Source organism: Solanum dulcamara, chromosome 9 (assembly GCF_947179165.1).
Source record: "Solanum dulcamara chromosome 9, daSolDulc1.2, whole genome shotgun sequence".
NCBI classification, from domain to species: domain Eukaryota; kingdom Viridiplantae; phylum Streptophyta; class Magnoliopsida; order Solanales; family Solanaceae; genus Solanum; species Solanum dulcamara.
Window position 1 is genome coordinate 29732043 of NC_077245.1, and position 26925 is coordinate 29758967.

Sequence of the window (26925 nt, forward strand, 5' to 3'; positions counted from 1 at the left end):
TTATACATAACCTTTGTGGTCACATAATTCACTGAACTCTCTTGCTGACTGGAGTTTTATTGTTTGAGGTGCAATCAACGGTTTTAGAAGAGATCTTATGCTGAAAAAGTATAGTATCTTTGTCAAAGACAGAATCAACAAAGATTGCACAAGCACCTTTGTGAAAGTAGTTTCAGCCACCAATCCGAACTTAGACACAGGATCTAATTTCTCAAAATCCTCAACAGTACAACATATTTGCCTTCGTAGATCTGGAGAGGCATGACGAAGGTGCTTGTGCAGTCCAGACTTAACGACAAATTGAGCATATAATTCATTATTTATAGAAGCAGACCTAAAAAACATTTGTCATCTCGGACATTTGAAATAGAGATGTGCTATAACAACATAATATATGTCACGACCCAACTCCGTAGGCCATGACTGGTGCCCGAGTTGGGCACCCATACGTACCCTTAGCCCCACTTAGTACATTAATCAAATAAGCATATGTAATGATTAGAAGGGATCTCTAAACAGATATAATGCACGAGGCCGATAGGCCATCACGAAACACAAAACAAAACTCAAAAGATATATACAAAACCCACATCTCATGTCTACAGACCTCTACAGAATGATATCCTAGTCATATGACGGGATAGGGCCCCGCCATACCCTGAACAACATATATATATATATATATATATATATATATATATATACAACAGAAAGTGTCAGTACCAAAATAGGGCTCCGGACAAAGGAGCACTGTCGACCAACATGGTGGATGTCCTATGCGAGCGGATCAGCAAACCAATCATCTGTACCTGCGGGCATGTAACGCAGCCCCCGAAGAAAGGGGGTCAGTACGGAAAATGTACTGAGTATGTAAAGCATGGACTGAAATCAGTAAAGTCATTACCAGAGCAAAATGTACAAAAATAAGCAAAATATCCAAAAATATCAAATGTTTATCAAACCACATATAATGGATTATAATAAGTAAAGTCATTACCGCGATAGAATGTACAAACTGAGCAAAATGTCCGAAGATATCAAATGCTGATCAAAACCTCCGATAATGTATACAGAAAAACATATGCCATATCCGGCCCCATTATGGGACTCGGTGAACAAAGTGTGGTTGCCCTCCCATCATCGGCACCACGGCACAGCATAACACCAGAGTAGGGAATATCTCCGTAACAAATCATATCATATCAGATGGCCATTTCAAATCATATCATATCATATCACAAACATATATGTACATGGCACAGCATAACTCCGTGGCATAATATTTACCACCCCATGGTACATGTCATACCTGCCCCCTCACGTCGGGAAACGGCGAATAATACAGAGAAATACGCACGAAAACATATCCTGGCCCAGGCTCAGTGAAGGAAGCATTGAGGCATCCACGAGTGGAGTAGTGAGAAACTATATGCAATTTAAATCATATTTAAGACTCAATGGAATAATCAAAATGAGCTATCATTTAAAAATCAAGACGAGACTCATGTCAAATACCTTTCGAAAGTTACCCTGGATTATATCAGAATAAATCTTCTGGAATCATATAGACGTATCGAAGCATAATAAAATGCCTTTTGGAAATCAAGGAATTGGCCATCCTAATGGCTCTAGGAATAGGAACCTCTTTGAAATTATATAAAAGTCATATTTTTGTTTCATAAATACCATATCAAAACAAAGATTAACTTTACATACTTATGTCAAAACATGAAAATCGAAAGAATATGCTTTACATACTTATGTCAAAAATATGACAAAAGAAATAAAGGTTTTACATACTTATAACAAATACATGCCAAAAGAAGAGAAAGTATAAGCTTTACGTACTTATGACAAAGACATGCCAAAGGAAAGAAAGGTTCGCTTTACGTACCTCTTACGAATTACTCTTAACTATGCTCGCCTCGTCGTCTCTTGAACCTATTTAACATGAAATTAATACTAAGGTTAATAAACTTTCACTTTCCAATTTCCAACTCTACACCCAAGTAACCATAGGAATCATTTCCTTATCTATGTCTCTCGACTAGTTTATTACTAGCTCCGAATCTACCGAAAATCGGGCAGCATCTCCCCTGTAACTTGAACATCCCCGAGTTTTCAAATCGGCCACCATGTCAACAACCATACCAAAAACAACATCCAGCAGCATGTATACAAGTAAATCACTTCAAGTTTACACAATACAATCTCTATACAACTCATTCCAAACTACGGTACCAAAATAGAGTTTTTAACCTTTATTTCGTAAAATATGTAGTCATACCAAACGGAGGGTTGTGTGGCTGCAACCAGCAGCACCCACATCAATTTTTGAGTACTTTAAATCCCTGCAACATGCAATTAAACCACCACCAAACTGCAGCACCACAACAACAACACACTACGCGACTTCGATTTAACTACTACGACTTCCATTTAGTTTGTTTCCAACGTCAAACATCCTTATACATTTTTTTCCACTTCCAGCATATTTTAAGACATGTAATATACTTCATAACATCATCATAAAGTCCAGTTCAAAACAGAAAACTTTACCTTTCCCGAAATTCACCAAAACTCGCCAAAACTTGCCTCGGAATTTCCTTTAGCGCAGCTGAAACTTAGGGACTGTTTGGTAACGTTTTGGGCTGCCTCAAACAATAAAATTTAATTACTAACATATTCATAACATCATGGTATATCTCATATAATTAATGCTTGGAACGGAATTGGAGAACTTACCTTTTTCTCCTCCCAAAATCGTAGCTCTTTCCTTGTTTCTAGCCTAAGTTTCTCTTCTCCTCTCTTCTATTGTTTTTTTTTTCTCTTGTAATTCCGTTTTGTTTCTCTTGAAATCTCTAGATGATTATGGAAATTAATGAGTCATAAGACTCATATATATATATATACAACTTTAGGGGTGACACATGTCAAGCTCTAAGTGGCGACACATGTCAAGATCTAAGTGGTGACACATGTCAAGGTTTCATTGGTCCAACACACCCATTTTCTCCAATCATGGGCTGCCATGTGGCATGTGGGTACCACATGAGTCTTCTTGAAGACTTTGTGAAATTCCCATTTTACCCCTAGCCTTTCACAATATTACCATAGGCCACTTTGCGAATTTTCCTTTTTGCCCTTTGCCATTTCCAATATTTCCACACTATTAATGATCATAAATAATATTCATATCCAACTTGTATATTAAATAAATTTTGGAAGATGTTCATTTCCTTAACTTTACCACGGCTACCTTAAAACATCCAACCGTATAAAATACGGGATATAACATCCTCCATGAGAAATTCCAAATTTTGCCCCTTACATTTTCTAATATTTCCAAGTTGAAATTCCAATTTAGTCATAAGAATTTTGTATCCAACAAGATCAACCATAGCGTTTCCCTTGACTTATTACCGTTATCCCGAAATGCCCTAATGTTCAAAATACGGGTTATAACATTCTTCCCCCCTTTTGAACATTCGTCCTCGAATGTTGAACTAACCTCATACGGTGTCTTCATACTTCAGGAGGGTTCCTCTTATTGTTGTCCTTTTAAGTATGCCCATTACCTATCCCTTCTTTCATATTTTTTTAAGTTGCTGGGAAGCGTACGCTATAACTTGGCTGTACTGCATCAAGACACAACCTATTCCCACACCCAAAGCATCCCAATAAATAACATACCCATATGGTACCTTTGGAAGAGTTAGAACTAGAGTTGTAGTCAAATTCTCTTTCAATAACTTAAAGGTTCGTTGACAGGCATAAGTCCAATTGAATTTGACTTCTTTCTGAGTTAATCTTGTCAGTGGTGCTGACATTGAAGCAAATTTCTCTACAAATCTTCTGTAATAACCTGTTAATCCTAAGAAGTTGCATAACTCTGTAGGTGTCGTCGGCCTAGGCCAGTTTATTACGGCCTCGATCTTTAGTGTATCTACCCGAATACCATCAGCCCCAACAATATATCCCAGAAGTGCCATAGAAGTCAACCAAAATTCACATTTGGAAAATTTAGCATACAAATTCTGGTGTCAGAGTACTACAAGTACCGCTCTCATATGATTTGCATGCTCTGCTTCTGACCGAGAATAAATCAGAATATCATCAATAAATATAATCATGAACATATCCAAGAATGGTCTAAATACCCGATTTATCAGGTCCATGAATATCGCTGGAGCATTTGTCAGGTCAAAAGACCTCACTCTGAACTCGTAATGGCCATATTGGGTCCAGAATGTTGTCTTTGGTTTATCTGATTCTCTTACCCGCACCTGATGATAACCCGATCGCAAGTCTATTTTTGAAAACCACTTAGCACCCTCCAACTGATCAAATAAATCATCAATCCTGGGAAGGGGGTGTTTATTCTTAATGGTTACCTTATTTAGCTGCCTGTAATCAATACACATCTGCAGCGACCCATCTTTCTTTTACACAAATAATACCGGGGCTCCCCAAGGTGAAGTACTCGGTCTGATGAAGCCTTTTTCGAGTAAGTGTTTTAACTACTCCTTCAGCTCTTTTAATTCTGCAGATGCCATTCTGTATGGAGGAATATATATCATATGGGTATCTAGCAGCACATCTACGGTAAAGTCTATCTTCCGTTCGGGAGGAAGGCCTGGAAACCCGTCTGAGAATACATATAAGAATTCATTAACTACGGGAACTGACTAAAGGGTTGGAACTTCCGCTTCTAGGTACTGTGCGCAAACTATGCGATAAATACAACCTTTTATGATCATCTTTCTCGCCTTAAAGTAGGAAATACACTTCCCTCTCGGCGATGTTGTATTACCTGCCCATTCCATCATTGGTTCTCCTGGGAATTGAAAATATACTCAAACTACTAGGTCTTAAACGAGTCCTCATTCCCCGTTATGGGTTTCCTTTTTTGGTACTTGAGAATATTGTGATCCCTCTTTGGCCTAATATAATATGGTCTCGCGCCTTGCCGGTGATTTCTCTCGGGAGTTTCACTTACTGAGGTTTCCTTACTTTTCACCTCCTTCTAATAGTTTGATCTTTTTGTTTTCTATCTACTTACCCTCTTTATTTCCCAAATATCGCTCTACTAAAATTTCCAATTTAACCTATAGTCAAATAATAGTAGAGTACGTTGCAACAGTTGTACCTTTTATTCTTATTGTCGCTCAATCTTTGGTACCCTAGCGTGATTAATACCTTCCTTACCGTGACACCAGTTGTTGGAACTAACATGTCCACCGATATAATCATACGTGGGACATCCTACACATTCATATATATATATATATGTATATATTCACTATCAACTAGACTACAAAATAGATCCAAACGCTGTTCAAGCATATCATTGTTCTAGAGCTGTGATGTACTTTCCGTCTCTTCACCAGCCTAGTCTACATCGTCTTACGCGGCCTCTTACAATTTATAGCCATTCCATAAACTCTAGTTTTCCCTTAAGTTATTCTAGCCTCTCATTTGTGTCTTACGTCTGAATATATAGAATTCTTGCATACTTCTCAGGGGGTCACCCATCCTAAAATTACTCCCACCTGAGCACGCTTAACCTCATAACTTTGATGGAATTGGGTACGTTAATGTTGATATAATCGCGTCCATTTCTTCGTTTTACCTTTATCACATTATTGGGAGTGAGTCGAGATCTTACAAATTCTGAGACACTTTCATAACACATCCATCTTTTACAATTACTATTTTACCCTTTTTGATCCTCAATCTTTACTTTTTGCTTTTGTGCGTGACTATCTTTCGTCCTGGACTACCAGATTCCCGAGGGTAGTGATCGCACCATCCATCAAGGTCTCTACCAATGATTCTTCACACAGCCTCAGATACCGCAGCTTATATCTATTTATTATTAGCCTCGAGATCCATCCATTTGTTATAGGATCTCGTTTGAAGTGTAAGCATTCCCATATACATATGATAGCATCAGTTGATTTTCTCTTACGCTTGTATTTCTCTTGTCCACTTCCCCCTTTAGGGTGTACCCATGTCATCCTCTGTACATTTTCAACTATTCATGCGCAAATGATTCTGTTTTAACATATTTAACATACCGCACCATGTCTACACCTTCTATTAGAACATCTATACTTTAGGTTGCCTCTATAAGAAACCTTAGTACAACCATGGGTTGCTTAGTATTCTCGATGAATATTACACAATCTAGTCCAAGTACTGGTACTCGAGTCATATAACTAATGTAGTAGTTTAGTCGAAGCTACATTCAATTCATCCCAATCCGTACGTCACTAGTGCTTATGGTCGTGTCCGATTCTCCATTCGGGGCACTTATACTCTGATGACACATGTTTCACATTTTGTTATCACAGTTTTTCCCAATAGATACTACTTGTTCCTTTAATAATTTCATAATGCCTCGGTTGTTTTGTAATTTCTGTTCTTTCTCCTCTAGGTATCCCACTATTTTCCAATATGGAGGTACATATACATAATACCCTTTTCTGCCTCATGAGCTTTCATCCTTATCGTGTACCCGATACTAACTCCTAATCTTACTCACGACCATATCTTGTAGTTGCTTCCTTACTAAACTTTACTTATTTCCATAACGATTCTCGTATATTCACAGTATACCCTCCTCATATAACACTTCTTCACCTTCCTCACAATTCTTGCTACAGGTTAATTCTAGTTGGTGAGGCAAACATATTCAACCTTTATCTAAATCATCCCTCCGTATCGCAGGCCCTAATGAATCACCCCAGCATTTTTCCACCACATGAAACACGTGACCTTGAATCGCCTACAAATTTATATTTTTCCATTCACAGGTTACACCTCCAATTAGTCGACTAGGAACTGATAAGATGTCCCCATACAACATTTTCCCAACCTCCACCAGAGAGGAACTAATATCCACTAAGCATCAGAGTACTTCATAGTACTTGACTCACATGGTCTTGAGTCGTGAACAATTTTTTTTCTAGTCCTCAAATAACAGCTGAGGGTTTTGTACTTTCCAGCAAAAACGAAACTCAATCGCTAGACACTTTTCCTTCCAACCGAAATTCTCTTTTGAATTATGACTCTCCAAGTAAAAATGGTACTCCTTTTACCAAAAACATAGAGGGGACCTCTTTAAGTTTTAGTCCAACGTTATAAATTTTACCCTATCGGTATCAACTTCCAAGACATCTTCTAAACGTATGTCTCAGTCTCTTCCTTGCTTTTGTTCCATTCTAAAAAAATAATTGGGAATAGTTTCCTCTGTATTTTGTACTATCTCAAAACCTATACGTAGAAGATAGCAGCAATGCCTCACAGGGCTAACATATACATTTTTTATATCCCCTCATATCATAGCCACATAGGGCTTTCAATATCAATAACCGTATGAAAATAATAGACTTACCTCATGTGTCTACCTCAAACTGCATTTATTGCACTTTCCTATCTACTTTCCTTTAATTTTTCAACTTTACATTTCAAGCTCAACACCTTACTCAACATATCGCTTTCATACCTTTACTTACCCGTATAGTATGTAGCTCCCAATATCATCCATCGTATTCCTCTATCGATATCGTTCCTTAGCTGAAATCAAATGTTAGAAAAAGGAATTTCATGTCCTATGGATGGGCTCTATCGCACGATCTTAGATATGAAAGAAAGGTAACATCCTAAATGCCCTGTAGCCTCCTGTTTATAGATGTGGCGCGCAACACACCGATAAACAAGACTCTACTAGACACAGTCTGTAGACATTCCGAGGAAGGACCGCTCTGATACCACTTCTGTCACGACCCAACTCCGTAGGCCATGACTGGTGCCCGAGTTGGGCACCCATACGTACCCTTAGCCCCACTTAGTACATTAATCAAATAAGCATATGTAATGATTAGAAGGGATCTCTAAACAGATATAATGCACGAGGCCGATAGGCCATCACGAAACACAAAACAAAACCCAAAAGATATATACAAAACCCACATCTCATGTCTACAGACCTCTACAGAATGATATCCTAGTCATATGACGGGACAGGGCCCCGCCATACCCTGAACAACATATATATATATATATATATATATATATACAACAGAAAGTGTCAGTACCAAAATAGGGCTCCGGACAAAGGAGCATTGTCGACCAACATGGTGGATGTCCTAAGCGAGCGGATCAGCAAACCAATCATCTGTACCTGCGGGCATGTAACGCAGCCCCCGAAGAAAGGGGGTCAGTACGGAAAATGTACTGAGTATGTAAAGCATGGACTGAAATCAGTAAAGTCATTACCAGAGCAAAATGTACAAAAATAAGCAAAATATCCAAAAATATCAAATGTTTATCAAACCACATATAATGGATTATAATAAGTAAAGTCATTACCGCGATAGAATGTACAAACTGAGCAAAATGTCCGGAGATATCAAATGCTGATCAAAACCTCCGATAATGTATACAGAAAAACATATGCCATATCCGGCCCCATTATGGGACTCGGTGAACAAAGTGTGGTTGCCCTCCCATCATCGGCACCACGGCACAGCATAACACCAGAGTAGGGAATATCTCCGTAACAAATCATATCATATCAGATGGCCATTTCAAATCATATCATATCATATCACAAATATATATGTACATGGCACAGCATAACTCCGTGGCATAATATTTACCACCCCATGGTACATGTCATACCTGCCCCCTCACGTCGGGAAATGGCGAATAATGCAGAGAAATACGCACGAAAACATATCTTGGCCCAGGCTCAGTGAAGGAAGCATTGAGGCATCCACGAGTGGAGTAGTGAGAAACTATATGCAATTTAAATCATATTTAAGACTCAATGGAATAATCAAAATGAGCTATCATTTAAAAATCGAGACGAGACTCATGTCAAATACCTTTCGAAAGTTACCCTGGATTATATCAGAATAAATCTTCTGGAATCATATAGACGTATCGAAGCATAATAAAATGCCTTTTGGAAATCAAGGAATTGGCCATCCTAATGGCTCTAGGAATAGGAACCACTTTGAAATTATATAAAAGTCATATTTTTGTTTCATAAATACCATACCAAAACAAAGATTAACTTTACATACTTATGTCAAAACATGAAAATCGAAAGAATATGCTTTACATACTTATATCAAAAACATGACAAAAGAAATAAAGGTTTTACATACTTATAACAAATACATGCCAAAAGAAGAGAAAGTATAAGCTTTACGTACTTATGACAAAGACATGCCAAAGGAAAGAAAGGTTCGCTTTACGTACCTCTTACGAATTACTCTTAACTATGCTCGCCTCGTCGTCTCTTGAACCTATTTAACATGAAATTAATACTAAGGTTAATAAACTTTCACTTTCCAATTTCCAACTCTACACCCAAGTAACCATAGGAATCATTTCCTTATCTATGTCTCTCGACTAGTTTATTACTAGCTCCGAATCTACCGAAAATCGGGCAACATCTCCCCTGTAACTTGAACATCCCCGAGTTTTCAACTCGGCCACCATGTCAACAACCATACCAACAACAACATCCAGCAGCATGTATACAAGTAAATCACTTCAACTTTACACAATACAAGCTCTATACAACTCGTTCCAAACTACGGTACCAAAATAGAGTTTTTAACCTTTATTTCGTAAAATATGTAGTCATACCAAACGGAGGGTTGTGTGGCTACAACCAGAAGCACCCACATCCATTTTTGAGTACTTTAAATCCCTGCAACATGCAATTAAACCACCACCAAACTGCAGCACCACAACAACAACACACTACGCGACTTCGATTTAACTACTACGACTTCCATTTAGTTTGTTTCCAACGTCAAACATCCTTATACATTTTTTTCCACTTCCAGCATATTTTAAGACATGTAATATACTTCATAACATCATCATAAAGTCCAGTTCAAAACAGAAAACTTTACCTTTCCCGAAATTCACCAAAACTCGCCAAAACTTGCCTCGGAATTTCCTTTAGCGCAGCTGAAACTTAGGGACTGTTTGGTAACGTTTTGGGCTGCCTCAAACCATAAAATTTCATTACTAACATATTAATAACATCATGGTATATCTCATATAATTAATTCTTGGAACGGAATTGGAGAACTTACCTTTTGCTCCTCCCAAAATCGTAGCTCTTTCCTTGTTTCTAGCCTAAGTTTCTCTTCTCCTCTCTTCTATTGTTTTTTTTTTCTCTTGTAATTCCGTTTTGTTTCTCTTGAAATCTCTAGATGATTATGGAAATTAATGAGTCATAAGACTCATATATATATATATACAACTTTAGGGGTGACACATGTCAAGCTCTAAGTGGCGACACATGTCAAGATCTAAGTGGTGACACATGTCAAGGTTTCATTGGTCCAACACACCCATTTTCTCCAATCATGGGCTGCCATGTGGCATGTGGGTACCACATGAGTCTTCTTGAAGACTTTGTGAAATTCCCATTTTACCCCTAGCCTTTCACAATATTACCATAGGCCACTTTGCGAATTTTCCTTTTTGCCCTTTGCCATTTCCAATATTTCCACACTATTAATGATCATAAATAATATTCATATCCAACTTGTATATTAAATAAATTTTGGAAGATGTTCATTTCCTTAACTTTACCACGGCTACCTTAAAACATCCAACCGTATAAAATATGGGATATAACATCCTCCATGAGAAATTCCAAATTTTGCCCCTTACATTTTCTAATATTTCCAAGTTGAAATTCCAATTTAGTCATAAGAATTTTGTATCCAACAAGATCAACCATAGCCTTTCCCTTGACTTATTACCGTTATCCCGAAATGCCCTAATGTTCAAAATACGGGTTATAACAATATAGTAGTGCATCTCCTTGAAATTCCAAATGCTGATAGGATTATAGAATCTCAGGTATCATGTAAGATCCATGAGTTAGTGTTACTCCTACTGTATTAAGGTTAGCAAACCAGAAATAATAAAGATGAAAATAAAAAATAGTATCCGAGTCCACAGAATTCACTGTGTGTCCTTAAGGAGTTTAATCTCCTCACTGTACCCGAGATTATGGATTATTTCCTTCCAAAATAAAATAGATAAACTATTAAAGAAGTAGCGGTACCTCAAACTTCATTAATTTCAGCGAACTCAAAAGCCAGCAACTAAATCACACAAAGACTCAACTTTCTTTGAAAGAAAATATATATGCAGAAGAAGGAGAAATTTGACGTTTAAAAATGAGAGAATAATCCTCTATTTATAGACAACAAAGGATAGTGTGAACATGTGCTTATTGTGGCTTATCGAAATGGACACAACCCTTCTCAAAAGACACAACCTTTCAGAAAAGTCGCAACTCTTTTTAAAAAGTCACAACTTTTTGGAAAAGTCACAACCTTTCAGATAGCCAGAACCTTTCATTTCCTATTCACACCTTTAAAACCCAATAATCCTCCACATGAATGGAGAAATGACTATTGTTAAAAACATATGCATAAAAAATAATGTGATTTGTAAGTAAGAATTAATTATATCTGGATAAGTAGGTTTCTCTTAGAACTTTCTGTAGTGAACATATACCAGATATACTCGATCAATCGGTATATTTGATAGCTTTGAACCATTGAGCTTTGGTGTATACCTAGGCAACATAAGTCACATAATCAACCCTTTAACTGTTTTTGGTTCTCATAGTTTTGTTCGTTTCAGCAATGAACACTTCTTGGTTCATAAGTGCGTAAAGAACTGGACTTACATGATTCTCCTTGAAGCGTCTTACACTTCATATTTACATATGTGATATCTAAATGTGTTATCCCATAGAAACACCATGTCATATGCCCTGTATCAAACTTAGATATCATTAAAAGGTCCTAATGCCTTATCCTTGTTGCTGAACATTGTCGCATCTTGAGAATGGATCATAAAAATTATTTTGACAATGTTGAACCATCATCAATGACTTTGTTTGATCTCCTTTAACCTAGATCTTGGGATCTCCAGTCTTCTAGGTAGAGTTACCGACACAATGATTTGTCCTCGGCCATAGTCCCATTCCCTTTGATGATCGCTCAACTCCCTCTCTAGTTATGCCTTTTTTAAGTAGATCTGACACGTTATCCTTTGACTTTACATAGTCAATTATGATAATTCCACTAGAGAGTAGTTGCTTAATGGTATTATGTCTTCTTCGTATGTGACGAGACTTACCGTTATATATAACGCTCCTAGCTCTTCCTATTGTAGCTTGACTATCACAATGTATGCATATAGGAGCTATTGGTTTGGGCCAAAATGGAATATCTTCTAAGAAATTTCGGAGCCATTCTGCTTCTTCACCGGCCTTGTCTAAGGCTATAAACTCAGACTCCATTGTAGAGCGAGCTATACATGTTTATTTAGAAGATTTCCAATATACCTCTCCTCCACCAATGGTGAAAAAGTATCCACTTGTGGACTTAGTTTCAGTTGACCCAGTAATCCAATTTGCATCACTATATCCTTCAACAACTGCTGGATACTTATTGTAATGTAAAGCAAAGTTTTGAGTATGTTCTAAATACCCCAAAACATATTTCATTGCCATCCAATGATTTTGGTTGGGATTACTCGTGTACCGACTCAATTTACTTATAGCACAAGCTATGTCTAGCCGTGTACATTTCATGATGTACATCAAACTTCCTAACACTCTTGCATAATCCAACTGAGCTTGACTTTCACCTTTATTTTTAGCAAGATCAAGGTTCACATTAATTGGTGTTTTTGCACTTTTGAAGTTCAAGTACTTATATTTTTCAAGTACCTTTTGGATATAATGAGTTTGAGACAATGCTAGACCTTGAGGAATTTTATGAATTTTAATTCCCACTATTAAATCGGCAACTCCTAGAACATTCATATCAAATTTACTAGAAAGCATACGCTTAGTAGCATTTATGTGTGCAATGTCGTTTCTCATTATTAGCATATCATCCGCATATAAGCAAATAATAACAACTTTGTTTAGATTGTGTTTAATGTAAATACATTTATCACACTCATTAATCTTAAATACATTTGTCAACATGGTTTGGTCAAACTTCACGTGCCTTTATTTGGGTGCTTGTTTTAGTCTATAAAGTGACTTAACAAGTTTTCAAAGTCAAACTTCAAATGCCATTATTTAGGTGCTTGTTTTAGTCTATAAAGTGACTTAACAAGTTTTCAAACTTTATTTTAAAGTTGTCTTTACATCCATTTGATGGATTTCAAGGCCATATACTACAACTAGTGCAATTAACATCCGAATGGATATAATCCTAGTTATAGGTGAGTATGTATCAAAATAATCAAGGTCTTCTTTCTATTTAAATCCTTTGATGACAAGTCTTGCCTTATATTTGTCAATAGTTCCATCAACTTTCATTTTTCTTTTGAAAATCCATTTTGAACCCAAAGTTTTGTTTCTTGGAGGAAGACCAACCAATTCCCAAGTATGGTTGCTTAATATTGAATCAATCTCACTATTGACAATCTCTTTCCAAAAAGATGAGTCCGCAGCGGACATAGCTTCTTTGAATGATTGAGGCTCATGTTCAAGAAGAAATGTTACAAAATCAGATTCAAATGAAATAGATGTCCTTTGATGTTTACTGCGCCTTGGATTATCTTTATTAGGTTCATTATCCTTTGGTTCTTCTCGAGGTTGTTTAGACCCTTAAATAGATAATTCAAATCTATTTTTATACAGATAGATATGTTCAAAAAAATTTAGCATTATCTGATTCTATTATCGTATTGTCATGAATATCCGAATGTTCGGATTTATGAACCAAAAATCGATATGCTTTACTATTTGTAGCATATTCAAGGAAAACACAACCCACAGTCTTAGGTACTATTGTGACCCTCTTCGGTTTAGGAACTTGAACTTTGGCTAAACTGTAATGACCCGTTAAGTTATTTTGAGAACGAGTCCTCCTCTTTTCATACGAGACCCTTCTCGTAAAATTTTAATGGGTTTTTTGGACTATTCGGTAACTTTGGTTAATTAGTTGAGGAATAATTTTAGAGAATTAATTTAATTGATGGGCTAAAGTGTTATTTTATTTAATACCCTATACCACTTTTTTATATTTACTATAATAGGTTAGTAGGGTTTGTAAATTTTAATACATAATTAGTTTGACAAAAAAATTGGAAAAAAAATACGGAGGAAGAAAAAAAATAAAGGGAAAAAGAAAAATAAAGGAGAAGAGAAAAATAGGAATTTCATTCCAAAGCATCAAAGTAATTATTCTCATCCTTTTCATTAAATTTTTATGTGATTATGAACATATTTTTAGGGTATATTGGTTGACAAATAACGCTGCAATAAGAAAATATAATCCTAGGGTTCTACACATAAAATCTTGATTTGGGGGTCGAATAACGATCCATTTTAGCTGAAATTTGATATGTGAGTTTATTTTATCATGAGTGAATATAATCAGAAAGAAAATTTTAGAATTGACTTGAAAAACTCGGGATGACTTTTTGACTGAATTTTGATCTAAAAATAAATATAGCAATATGAGTGTCATTGGATTTGTATTCATATAAAGATTATGTATTTCAACATATTTTGATTGTTAGGAAGCGTTACGAAAGTCTCAAGTTTTAAAGTAATTATTCAATTTAATTAAGGTTTAACCCTACTTTTGAAATTCAGAAAATATGGGAGTTGACATGTTAAGTGGCATCAAGATTAGGAACGTGTTTGTAGATTTGCTTAAATTTTTGGGTCTAAGCTAGACATATGGTAATAAGGGTGTTGTTAGTTTCGAAAATCTTATTATGATTATTTATTTGACTATATTACGTTGATTTGGAGGCCCAACGAAAAGGGAAGACTCAAGTCCCAGAGTGATTGCTTGATTAATTAAGGCAAGTAAATTTCTAAACCTCACTTTAAGCTTGTATATGCTTGTATTTCTGTGTTATGTCTACTGGGGAGTAATGAGAATTAGACTGGATTATTGACTGTATGATTGACCTTAAAAAAATAGAGATGAGGGGTATAAAATGATGATCTAATGACATGTATTGGTGGGATTGATATGTTGTGATTATGGGTTTATTTTGGACATGTGAAATGACTATGCTGATGTGAGATAGGAAAAATTATTATTGTTATCATGTTATTCTCGTGAATTATATGAATATGAATTGATTGCATTGGTTCTAAGATATTGTGTTGAGACTGAAAATGATATGAATCAAAAGGGGTCGGGCCACACGCTCCATGGAAGGTATTATGAAACAAAGGGGTCTGGCCACATGCTCCATGGCAGATATTATAAAACAAAGGGGTCGGGTCACACGTTCTATGGCAAGATATATATATTAAGGGGACGGGCCACACGCTTCGTGGCAGGTTACATGGAAAGAAATGTCCCTTATGGGTTCAGGACTGTAATTCAGTGGATGTGTACCGATAGGACAGACATGCATCATCCCATTGCATTGCATCGTATTTTGTTGATTTTTGTAAATTCATGTTTACCCTTTTATTGCTTTATATATGCTGAATTTGACTTGATATGATTCATTGATGAGTATTCGTGGATTGTATTACTGTTATTATTGTACGAGTGTAGAGTTGGGCTGGTTTTATGCAGGTTGTAGTTAAGGAGGGTCGGTTGGGAGGACAGGAGTACTTGTATCTATTGAGCTTTTCTTAGTTTTAGTTGTCCACTTGCTGAGTACCGTGTTGTTTGGTACTCACCCATTTCTTCTACACTTGTGTAGGTTGTGAGTCCGGACTTGCTTGATCTCCTAGTGTTTCCACTACATCTAAGGCTATCATTCCGAGTGTTTAGGTAGTTGTTACATCCATTTAGCGGAAACCTCTTACTCTTTTATTATGTCTTAGTCCTATTTTAGAGACAAAGACATTGTGACTATATTTTCTTGTGTACTTCGGTAATGTATTAGTGGTTTGTAAATGCGATAACCAATCTTGGAGGATTTTGAGGTTGTTTTAGGTATTTTAGATTAGGTTAAATTATGATTTATGTCTTTTTCTTGTACATCTACTTTTCATTGGGTATTAGGATGACTTGTCTCGATGGGTAGAGATGAGTGACATCACACCTGTATTTGGGTCGTGAAAAAATGGTATCAGAGCCCCAGGTTCATAGGTCTCACGTGTATACAAGCTGATTCTAAGTAGAGTTTTTAGGATCGGTACAGAGACGTCTGTACTTATCTTCAAGAGGCTATGAAGACTTTTATGAAATATCTTCACTTTTTGATTCTCTATTGTGCATTCTTGATCCGATCTATTTTTTATTGCCTCACTCCGTTCTGTCTCATATATTGGTGACTCGTTCCTGATTCTATGTGCGTGTAGTTGAAATGTCATCATGTGGTTTAGATCTAATTTGGAGGTGGAAATAATAAATTTATAGAAAGGGTGTATGGTGAGACTTGTATTGCACGACAATTTTAAAAGAGTAAGTAAGGTTATGGTTCAATAATGTACTTTGATGATATGGTATAGGAAGAGGAACAATGGTTTGGAGGATAATATGAACGTCTTATATTTCTAGATAGTGGTTAAGCATCGAGAATGATGATTGTTTGGCCTACCCGATGTTTGAAGTAGTTTTACAATTGAGAATGGTATAATTAGGGAAATGACTATGTTGTGAGTACTGTGCCCTTGGCAACTATAGACCATGAAGTTCGTCGTGAAAGAATGAGTTACATAGTGTGTGATGAGGATGATTTTGCACTAATCGAGATCAAAATTTCTACATCGGTTTGATAGGGTGGAGTGTATCAGGAAGGGTTATTATAAGTCTACTACTACGGTACTTGTGATTATTTGGTTAGGGTTATGGGTTGTGTTGCTTCTACTATTGACCTTACCTACTGAAGGGTGATATCAATTTTGACTGGAGGCTGAAATGTGTTGGTAATGTATAACAGTTACGCAATAAATAGGAAGGTGTAGACTATCTAGGTATGATCTTTACGGTGGGTATGATGTATTCTAGTGGTTGATCTATCAAGCTTTGTACTATTGGTATACAAAAACAAATACATCAATTATCAAGTGTGATTACTAACTACTTAAGGACTTATTAGTTGTATCATTTTCTCATATGATGAGATTTGGTTTTGCATTCACATTTGAAAATCCAACTAGTTTGTTACTACGGACGCTTGGGGTAAGCATTGTTTATAAAAAAGATCTTAGTGGTGGATTTTTGTATGATTAATGCATTTAGGTTGTGAAGTGTATCATGAGAATTCTAAGTGAGGACTTGTAATTTAGCCATAAACTCTAAGGGAGTGGATCGATATCAGAATGATAAGTTTATGGATAAAGAAAGTAGCAGTGAGTATACTTATGTGAAGGCAATAAAGCATTTTAGTAAGAGTGTGCATAAAATTGGGTTATTCCATTGGAGTTGGTTGGTATAAGTGGGTTTAAGGTGTCTTGTCGATTGAGAAGGCTGACTTCGAGATGATGAAAATGGTTATTGATCATAACAGTAATAAGAATTTGATATAGATTATGATCAGGACATAACCATACTTTAAGAATTTTGGGTTAAATAGATTCGATATGATAATAATGACTTGCAGGTATCTAAATTGCAATTTTCTACTATTTGGTGAGTGGCGTGGTTGTATGGAAAGTTGTAGAATATGTTGATACACTGCTCGGATAGAATTGAAAGAATCTAGATTCATAAATGAAAACAATTAGTGAAATATAGTTTAGCCTTCGAAACAAGGTGAGAACAATTATATTTACTCTGGTCGTAAGGGCCAAATGTATCTTCAGAGAGAGTGGAGAATTAAATTTAGTGACACATGGTTCTATTTATTTTGCTCTATTTATGGTGGCAGTGTTATGTGTTATTCATATGGGTTAACGATTATTGGATAAGATTTGAGAAATAACTTTATAGGCGTTTGACTCGAGTATGGTAATAAGTTCTTTTGTGGTTTCAAATTTGGTAACTGGTATAATTAAATTTAAAATTTTAATGAAGGATACAATAAGATCAATGGAGAGGTGATCAATGATAACTAAGATACGTGAATTCATAAAGGTCTTCAATGTATGAGCTAATATTAATAGATAATGAGATTGGGTTACATGGATAAAATTTGAAATTCAAGTTGTTCATTTTAAGTCTACATTATGGTAGTAGGTTTCATCACAGTATAGATCAGAAAGATGAAAAATGATTGATCACATAGGGTATTGAGTAGTTGAAAGAACTTGTGCAGGATTTGGATTGTAGAGTTTATTGCTTTTGATCATTAAAAGGCCTAACAAAGGGCTTCACTTAAAGTTTTGATTCAAAAGAATAAGGTTGGTAAATGAGTTAGCAAAAGGAATAAGAGTCTGGTATATTAAATAGTTCAAGGTATTTGGAATTTGCTTCATGGGAAGCATCTAAGAAATGATAAGAAATAATACACCATGTGTAGATCCTTAGTTCAAAATTGAAGATTGTACGAATTTTCGCCATTGTGTTCAGATATGACTATACAATGTCGATTGGTTCGACACAGACTTATGAGGGATGTAACAATGACTTTTCTGAAGGTTTGGTTTGGGTTTGAATTACAAATAGTGAGGTGTCGAAGATTATGTGTTTTATATAGGGTTAGCTTTCAAATTATGGTAGGTGATTTATGGATGCACTAAAAGATGGGATATAGTTTTTCATGGTTATTAAGGATTTCTAATTGGATTGATACTACTCTGTTGATGGGTTATACGAACTATTGTGATGCGTTACATAGGCACTAGAGGGTAAATAGAGGCTATGTGCTCATAATATATAGAATTATTCAGGTGACCAAGAATTTCTCTAAGTTTTGATATGGGGAACAGACTGGTTGATTGTGGGTAGCTAAAAATCAAAGTGATAGAGTCAGATGAATGCAATTGTTTGATATAACCACTATGGGAGAAGTATCTTGTATTATTCGATCTTGATTTTGTACATTCTTATGTAACTACCTATTTTGTTTCGGACATGATTTGAAGTATTATTCGCTACTTATGCCCACACATGTTTCTACTTCGGTGGATGGATCCCTAGTGGTTGATCGGTGTACCGATCCTACGATATCCTTTTGGTAGGGTAGGATGCTTTTGTAAACTTGGTTATTTTAGTTGTGATAGATTTGGTGTTGTTACGGACTGTTGAAGTATAATAGTGATTTTACATGCACAATTCTTTTTATAAGAATTTGTAGAAGAACTACCATGAATACTTACAGTTGTCCGACAGTCTTACGATTCAACTCTCGTCGGGGTCTCATTTTGGCTATATATGGTAGAATGTGGGGGGGATGGGTCTAGTGTTACCGCTCTTAAGGGTTGTTTACAATCACTACTACTGATCTACCATTTTCGATAGTGTTATTAGAAGTTTTATATGCTTAGGTGTATCGCTCTCTAGGAGGGTATTCAATGATTTCATTCTTTGGATTAGATAAATCATATTCTCCAGTAATGAGTACCTAATGTCTAAAGATCAGATTTGTATAGCTTAAGCTCGTGGGAATCTTTGGTAGTGAGAATGAAATCTTAACAAGATCTGTGATAGTCTGTGCATTACGAGTGTGGTGATTGATTCAGGTTCACTTCTGGTTGTAGCCGGTATTAGTCTAGAATTTTCTCGTGGTTATGTGATAAAAGATTGTCCTAATGGTTATGATGGGGTTTAGAGGGTTTTGGTTAAGGTTTGGTTCATGGGTTAATCTGTGATGTCTAAATTATCCCTAATTTATAGATTTGCCAAATTTTGATTTGAAAGTTCAGTTCTTAGAAGTTGATCTTGATGGAATAGTCTCAATGAGGAGCTCACTTGAAGAAATGAAAACCGACTTTTGAAGATTGTAACTCAGGCTTTTGGTAACGTTGGTTATTCTCCCTTCTCCTTCTTTATGTTCGAGGACGAACATGATTTTTAGTGGTGGGTAATGTAATGACCCGTTAAGTCATTTTGAGAAGAGTCCTCCTCCTTTCATACGAGACCCTTCCCGTAAAATTTTAATGGGTTATTTGGACTATTCGATAACTTTGGTTAATTAGTTGAGGAATAATTTTAGAGAATTAATTTAATTAATGGGCTAAAGTATTAATTTATTTAATACCCATACCACTTTTCTTATATTTATTAAAATAGGTTAGTAGGGTTTGTAAATTTTAATACATAATTAGTTTGGCAAAATATGCTTAGTAGCATTTATGTTTGCAATATCGTTACTCATTATTAGCATATCATCCGCATATAAGCAAATAATAACAACTTTGTTTGGAGCGTATTTAATGTAAACACATTTATCACACCCATTAATCTTAAATTCATTTTTCAACATGATTTGGTCAAATTTCACGTGCCATTATTTGGGTGCTTGTTTTAGTCTATAAAGTGACTTAACAAGTTTTCAAACTTTATTTTCAGGTTGTTTTTACATCCATTTGATGGATTTCAAGGCCATATATTACAGCTAGTGCAATTAACATCCGAATGGATGTAATCCTAGTTACATGTGAGTATGTATCAAAATAATCAAGGTTTTCTTTCTATTTAAATCCTTTGATGACAAGTCTTGCCTTATATTTGTTAATAGTTCCATCAACTTTCATTTTTCTTTTGAAAAATCCATTCTGAACACAAAGTTTTGTTTCTTGGAGGAAGATCAACCAATTCCCAAGTATTGTTGCTCAATATTCAATCAATCTCACTATTGACAACCTCTTTCCAAAAAGATGAATCCGCAGCGAACATAGCTTCTTTGAATGATTGAGGCTCATGTTCAAGAAGAAATGTTACAAAATCAGATCCAAATGAAATAGATGTCCTATGATATTTACTGCGCCTTAGATTATCTTTATTAGGTACATTATCCTTTGGTTCGTCTCGAGGTCGTTTAGACACTTTAGTAGATAATTCAAATCTAGTTTTATACAGATAGATATGTTCAAAAAAATTCAGCATTATCTGATTCTATTAACGTATTGTCATGAATATCCGAATGTTCAGACTTATGAACCAAAAATCGATATGCTTTACTATTTGTAGCATATTCAATGAAAGCACAACCCACAGTCTTAGGTCCTATTGTGACCCTCTTCATTAAATTTTAATGTGATTATGAATATATTTTTAGGTTATATTGGTGGAAAAATAACACTGAAATAAGAAAATATGACCCTAGGGTTCTTCACATAAAATCTTGATTTGAGAGTTGAATAACGATCCGTTTTAGCTGAAATTTGACATGTGAGATTATTTTATCATGAGTGAACATAATCGGAAAGAAAGTTTAGATTTGACTTCAATGACTCAGGATGACTTTTTGACTCAATTTTGATCCAAAAATAAATATAGCAATATAAGTGTCATTGGATTCGTATTCATACAAAGATTATGTATTTGAACATATTTTGACCGTTAGGAAGCGTTACGAAAGTCTCAAGTTTTAAAGTAATTATTCAATTTAATTAAGGTTTAACCATAGTTTTGAAATTCAAAAAATATGGGAGTTGACATGTTAAGTGGCATCAAGATTAGGAACGTGTTTATAGATTTGCTTACATTTTTGGGTCTAGGCTAGATATATGGTAATAAGGGTGTTGTTAGTTTTGAAAATCTTATTGTGATTATTTATTTGACTATATTACGTTGATTTGGAGGCCCAACGAAAAGGGAAGACTCAAGTCCCAGAGTGATTGCTTGATTAATTAAGGCAAGTAAATTTCTAAACCTCACTTTAAGCTTGTATATGCTTGTATTTCTGTGTTATGTCTACTGGGGAGTAATGAGAATTAGACTGGATTATTGACTGTATGATTGACCTTAAAAAAATAGAGATGAGGGGTATAAAATGATGATCTAATGACATGTATTGGTGGGATTGATATGTTGTGATTATGGGTTTATTTTGGACATGTGAAATGACTATGCTGATGTGAGATAGGAAAAATTATTATTGTTATCATGTTATTCTCGTGAATTATATGAATATGAATTGATTGCATTGGTTCTAAGATATTGTGTTGAGACTGAAAATGATATGAATCAAAAGGGGTCGGGCCACACGCTCCATGGAAGGTATTATGAAACAAAGGGGTCTGGCCACATGCTCCATGGCAGATATTATAAAACAAAGGGGTCGGGTCACACGTTCTATGGCAAGATATATATATTAAGGGGACGGGCCACACGCTTCGTGGCAGGTTACATGGAAAGAAATGTCCCTCATGGGTTCAGGACTGTAATTCAGTGGATGTGTACCGATAGGACAGACTTGCATCATCTCATTGCATTGCATCGCATTTTGTTGATTTTTGTAAATTCATGTTTACCCTTTTATTGCTTTATATATGCTGAACTTGACTTGATATGATTCATTGATGAGACTATTAATGAGTATTCGTGGATTGTATTACTGTTATTATTGTACGAGTGTAGAGTTAGGCTGGTTTTATGCAAGTTGTAGTTAAGGATGGTCGGTTTAGAGGACATGAGTACTTGTATCTATTGAGATTTGCTTAGTTTTAGTTGTCCACTTGCTGAGTACCGTGTTGTTTGGTACTCACCCCTTGCTTCTACACTTGTGTAGGTTGTGAACCCGGACTTGCTTGATCTCCTAGTGTTTCCACTACATCCGAGGCTATCATTCCAAGTGTTGAGGTATCTGTGACATCCATCTAGCGGACACCTCTTACTCTTTTATTATGTTTTAGACCTATTATAGAGACAAAGACATTGTGACTATATTTTTTTTATATTTCGGTAATGTATTAGTGGCTTGTACACGTGATAACCAATCTTTGGGGATTTTGAGGTTGTTTTAGGTATTTTCAGTTAAGTTAAATTTTGATTTATGTCTTTTTTCTTCCGCGTCTACTTTCCATTGGGTATTAGGCTGACTTGTCTCGGTGGGTAGAGATGAGTGCCATCACAGTCGTATTTGGGTCGTGACAAAAGCACTCCCACACTTTGAAATATTTCAAGTTTGATTTTCTTCCTTTTCATTTCTCATATGAAATAGACTGTGTTTTGCTGTGGGTAACTCTATTGAGTATTCAATTTGTTGTATGGATGGTTTCCCCCCACAATTTTTGATTTTTCCTTTCTGCAATTCCATTTGATTGAGGTGATTAAGGGGCCTTAGTTTGATGGATGATTCCATTTTTCAAACATATTTCTGCAAAAGGAGATTCATACTCTCCACCTCTATCACTTCATATGCTTTTTATCTTTTTACCTAAATGAGTTTCAACTTCTGTTTTGTATTACGTAAATACTTCTATTGCTTCATCATTACCACTCAACAAATATACATAACAATAGTGCAATTGTCAATAAAACTTATGAAATACTTTTTTCCACCACGACATGGTGTTGATTTCATATCACAAATTTCAGTGTGAATCAATTCTAAGGGATCATTCCTTTCAATAGATTTACAAGGATGCTTAAATTCAACACAAAATTAACATTTTAATTTATTGCACTCAAAATTAGGTAAAACTTCTAAGTTGATTAGTTCTCACAAGGTTTTATAATTGACATTTCCCAAACATTCATGCCATAAATAATTTGACTCAAGCAAGTAAGAATGACCAGAAATATTGAGTTTGAAAAGACCCTCCGTGAGATTAATCTTTTCCTACAAATATTTTGTTCTTATTTATTACAACTTTGTCAAATACAACCATTGTTTAAAGTCAATACCTTGACAGTTGTCCTTTCCAAGAGGTCCTTTCCGTAACCTTCAATTTTGATTGTTGCAGAATTACCCATGCACATAGTCTCATCGAGTCCAATAAGAGCATATGAATCGAATATATTTTAATAGACATGTATTTTCATGAAAGATCATAATATTTTAAGTGACACTTTTCCATAAGAGAACACAACTCTTTTGAACAAGTGTGTGTGTGTATGTATATATATATATATATATATATATATATATATATATATATATATATATATATATATTTGATAGTTTTATACTAGTCATATCATATCATATACTAGTAAAAGAGAAACTCAATGACCAAAATATATACTCCAAGAATTTTGTGGATGTAACATAATACAAGGATGTCATTCAATTTCATATCTTGTGCTTCCACATTTAAATTAGACACCAAGGCTAATTTTTTCTTTATCACAAGCAAAGAACCCCCAAATTTTAAATATGATCTCAATTTTTTTTCCAAGTATTTGAAAATAATTTTCCACATATTTGTTTTCTCATGCTTTCAAATATATACTATCAAAATACATATTGACAGCATAAACCTCTCTTAAAGAGAATATTCTACAAAAACAATTGTAGTGTTTTCATTTCCTCTGACAATCTTTGCATATTGTCAAAGTTTAATTCATAGAGGCATCCATTGCAGGCACAAAATCATTGATTTTATGTCATTAGTATATTTTTTTTCTTCCATCAAAATTAGACATACCAATTAGTATTGAAAATACTATACTAAAGATTTCATCTTTGTACGACTTATTTTTACTTAACAATGAAGTTTTTATATTCTTCAAATCATCAATTGAATAAACTTTGAATGCTGATGAAGTATATATGACTTCAAATCAATTTTAAATTCAGACAGAGCACAAAACCAAGAGGTTTTAATCTCCAAAAACCAAAAATACAACACTGTTTTTAGTTAACGATGAAGTTTTTACATTCTTCAAATCATTTACCCTTTATATTCTTGACGAAGTTTTTATACTCTTCAAGTCAGAACATTCATTTAAATATAGTGTTTAATAAATTGGTGAAGTTTTTATATTCTTCAAACCAAATGCACAGTCTAATCTTTTTGGTGAAGGTTTTATATTCTTCAAACCAAAGGAGTAGAAAATCAAAAGATATTAGTTTTCAAACATCAGACACAATCGAGTTCTATACAGAGTAGAAAACTACATAAGTTTATTCTCCAAAACAGAATTAGAAAATCATAAGGATATGATTTTCTTTTCAAAAAACTTTCCTTCATTACCAAGTTTGTTGGACTGACTTTAAATCTATGAATGGTAAATTCTATAGAGCTTCCACGTAGTCAGACCAAATAATGTTTTCTTTTATGGAATAAATTTAATATTCGATGAAGTTTTTTATATTCTTCAAATCGAATATTAAAAATTTCTTTTCTTCTACTTTTCAGGAAAAAAAATATCTTGCTATCTACGTTTTTGGATTAAGATCCTTGAAAGATGCATCCAATATTTGATGTAATACACACAAAATTATTTCTCTACTCAATTTTATCACAACAGAAAATAAACCTTGGAAAATAGTTTGTGAAAACTATTTAGACAATAACACATTATTTAACTTAATCATCTTTAATTTGACCAAGGTTATGGTAAGAAAAAAAATACTACTCTGTAGTATCAAGTCTAAGATTTCTTAATAATATACTTACTTAGATATAGCAGAATCATATAGATACCATAACAATGACTTCTAAGATATGTCGTGCCCCAATCCAAAAATCTCAGATACAGAAAAATATATATTAAATTGCTTAAGCTTGTTACTCCTCCTATATTAAGGTTAGCAACCCAGAAACAATAAAGATGAAAATAAAAAATATATTCGAATCTACAGAATTCACTGTGTGTCCTTAAGGAATTTAATGTCCTCACTGTAACCGAAGTTATGTATTATTTTCTCCCAAGATAAAATGGATAAACTATTAAAGAAGTAGCGGTACCTCAAACTTCAATAATTTCAGCGAACTCAAAAGCCAGCAACGAAATCACACAAAGACTCAACTTTATTTGAAAGAAAATAAATATGCAGAAGAAGGAGAAATTTGATGTTTAAAAATGAGAGGAAAATTCTCTATTTATAGACAACAAAGGTTAGTGTGAACATGTGCTTATTATGGCTTATCGGAACAGACACAACCCTTCTCAAAAGACACAACCTTTCAGAAAAGTCGCAACTCTTTTAAAAAAATCGCAACTTTTTAAAAAAGTCACAACCTTTCGGAAAGTCAAAACATTTCATTTGTCATTCACACCTTTAAAACCCAACAGTTAGCGCTTCAACAAGCAGCAAAAGGTCATGGAACTTGTAATGTAGCAGGGATTTCCAAGTACCGGACATTGACCAGCTTCTCAGCATTCATGGGGAAGTTCCTTGGCATAGATGTATCAACAAAATCAATGTCCATCCCAATCCGTGCATAAATGATAAAGCCGCTACTTTACCGCCCGATCTCAGGTAGCTAGTCACCTATTAGTGCCTCAACCACATCAACTACTATCTTAATTATAATATCCTGCTTTACCCTATTATACATTTTTACTGAAGGCATCAGGTACTGTTCATCAAAGCGGTGATTTTGAGAATTATCACTAGGAATGAGCCACACGTTAAGATCAAATGGTTCATTATGGATAAATTCCGGTATTTTACGAGCACATCCAAACTTGCATAGTGCAGAATTGTAAATGATTTTTATTTTTTAATGCTGAGAAGACCCTCGTGATGATTTTATAAGTCTTAAATAGTTGTATACTGATAGCACATTTTAGAAAAGAGTCTCCAAGTGTCGCAAGTGATTACAAATGAAACTTATCAATGCATTTCTTTATTGCCATTGCTCCCAAAAGCTTACCCCAATTGGGATAAAAAGTTTTCGTTTGTTGTGATTCAAAAGCATTATTTTCAAGTTTATTCTAGATGATTTCCACTATAAAGTCTAAGGTTCTAGCATGGCAGATAGTTATTTGCGAAAGATTCTTGATCTCGAGAATCATATGAATTCCAAGGTATACACTTATGGCGGTGAATCTGTTCTGGCGGAATATATCCTATTCTCAAATCTGAAGCTGAAGATATGTAAATATGTATATATTTCTTAAAAGCCATCCAAACATCCAT

The 26925-nt window shown here is 34.9% G+C and overlaps 1 long non-coding RNA gene and 1 pseudogene across 1 annotated transcript; both read right to left on the reverse strand.

Annotated features, from left to right (window-relative positions):
• LOC129903636 (endoribonuclease Dicer homolog 2-like) lies at positions 1 to 26925 on the reverse strand (annotated as a pseudogene).
• On the reverse strand, positions 1891 to 2823 carry LOC129903465 (uncharacterized). The gene is made up of 3 exons (XR_008770281.1): positions 2746 to 2823; positions 2560 to 2655; positions 1891 to 1941 (listed from the first exon to the last, which is right to left on the reverse strand). It is a non-coding gene; the product is annotated as an uncharacterized LOC129903465 (long non-coding RNA).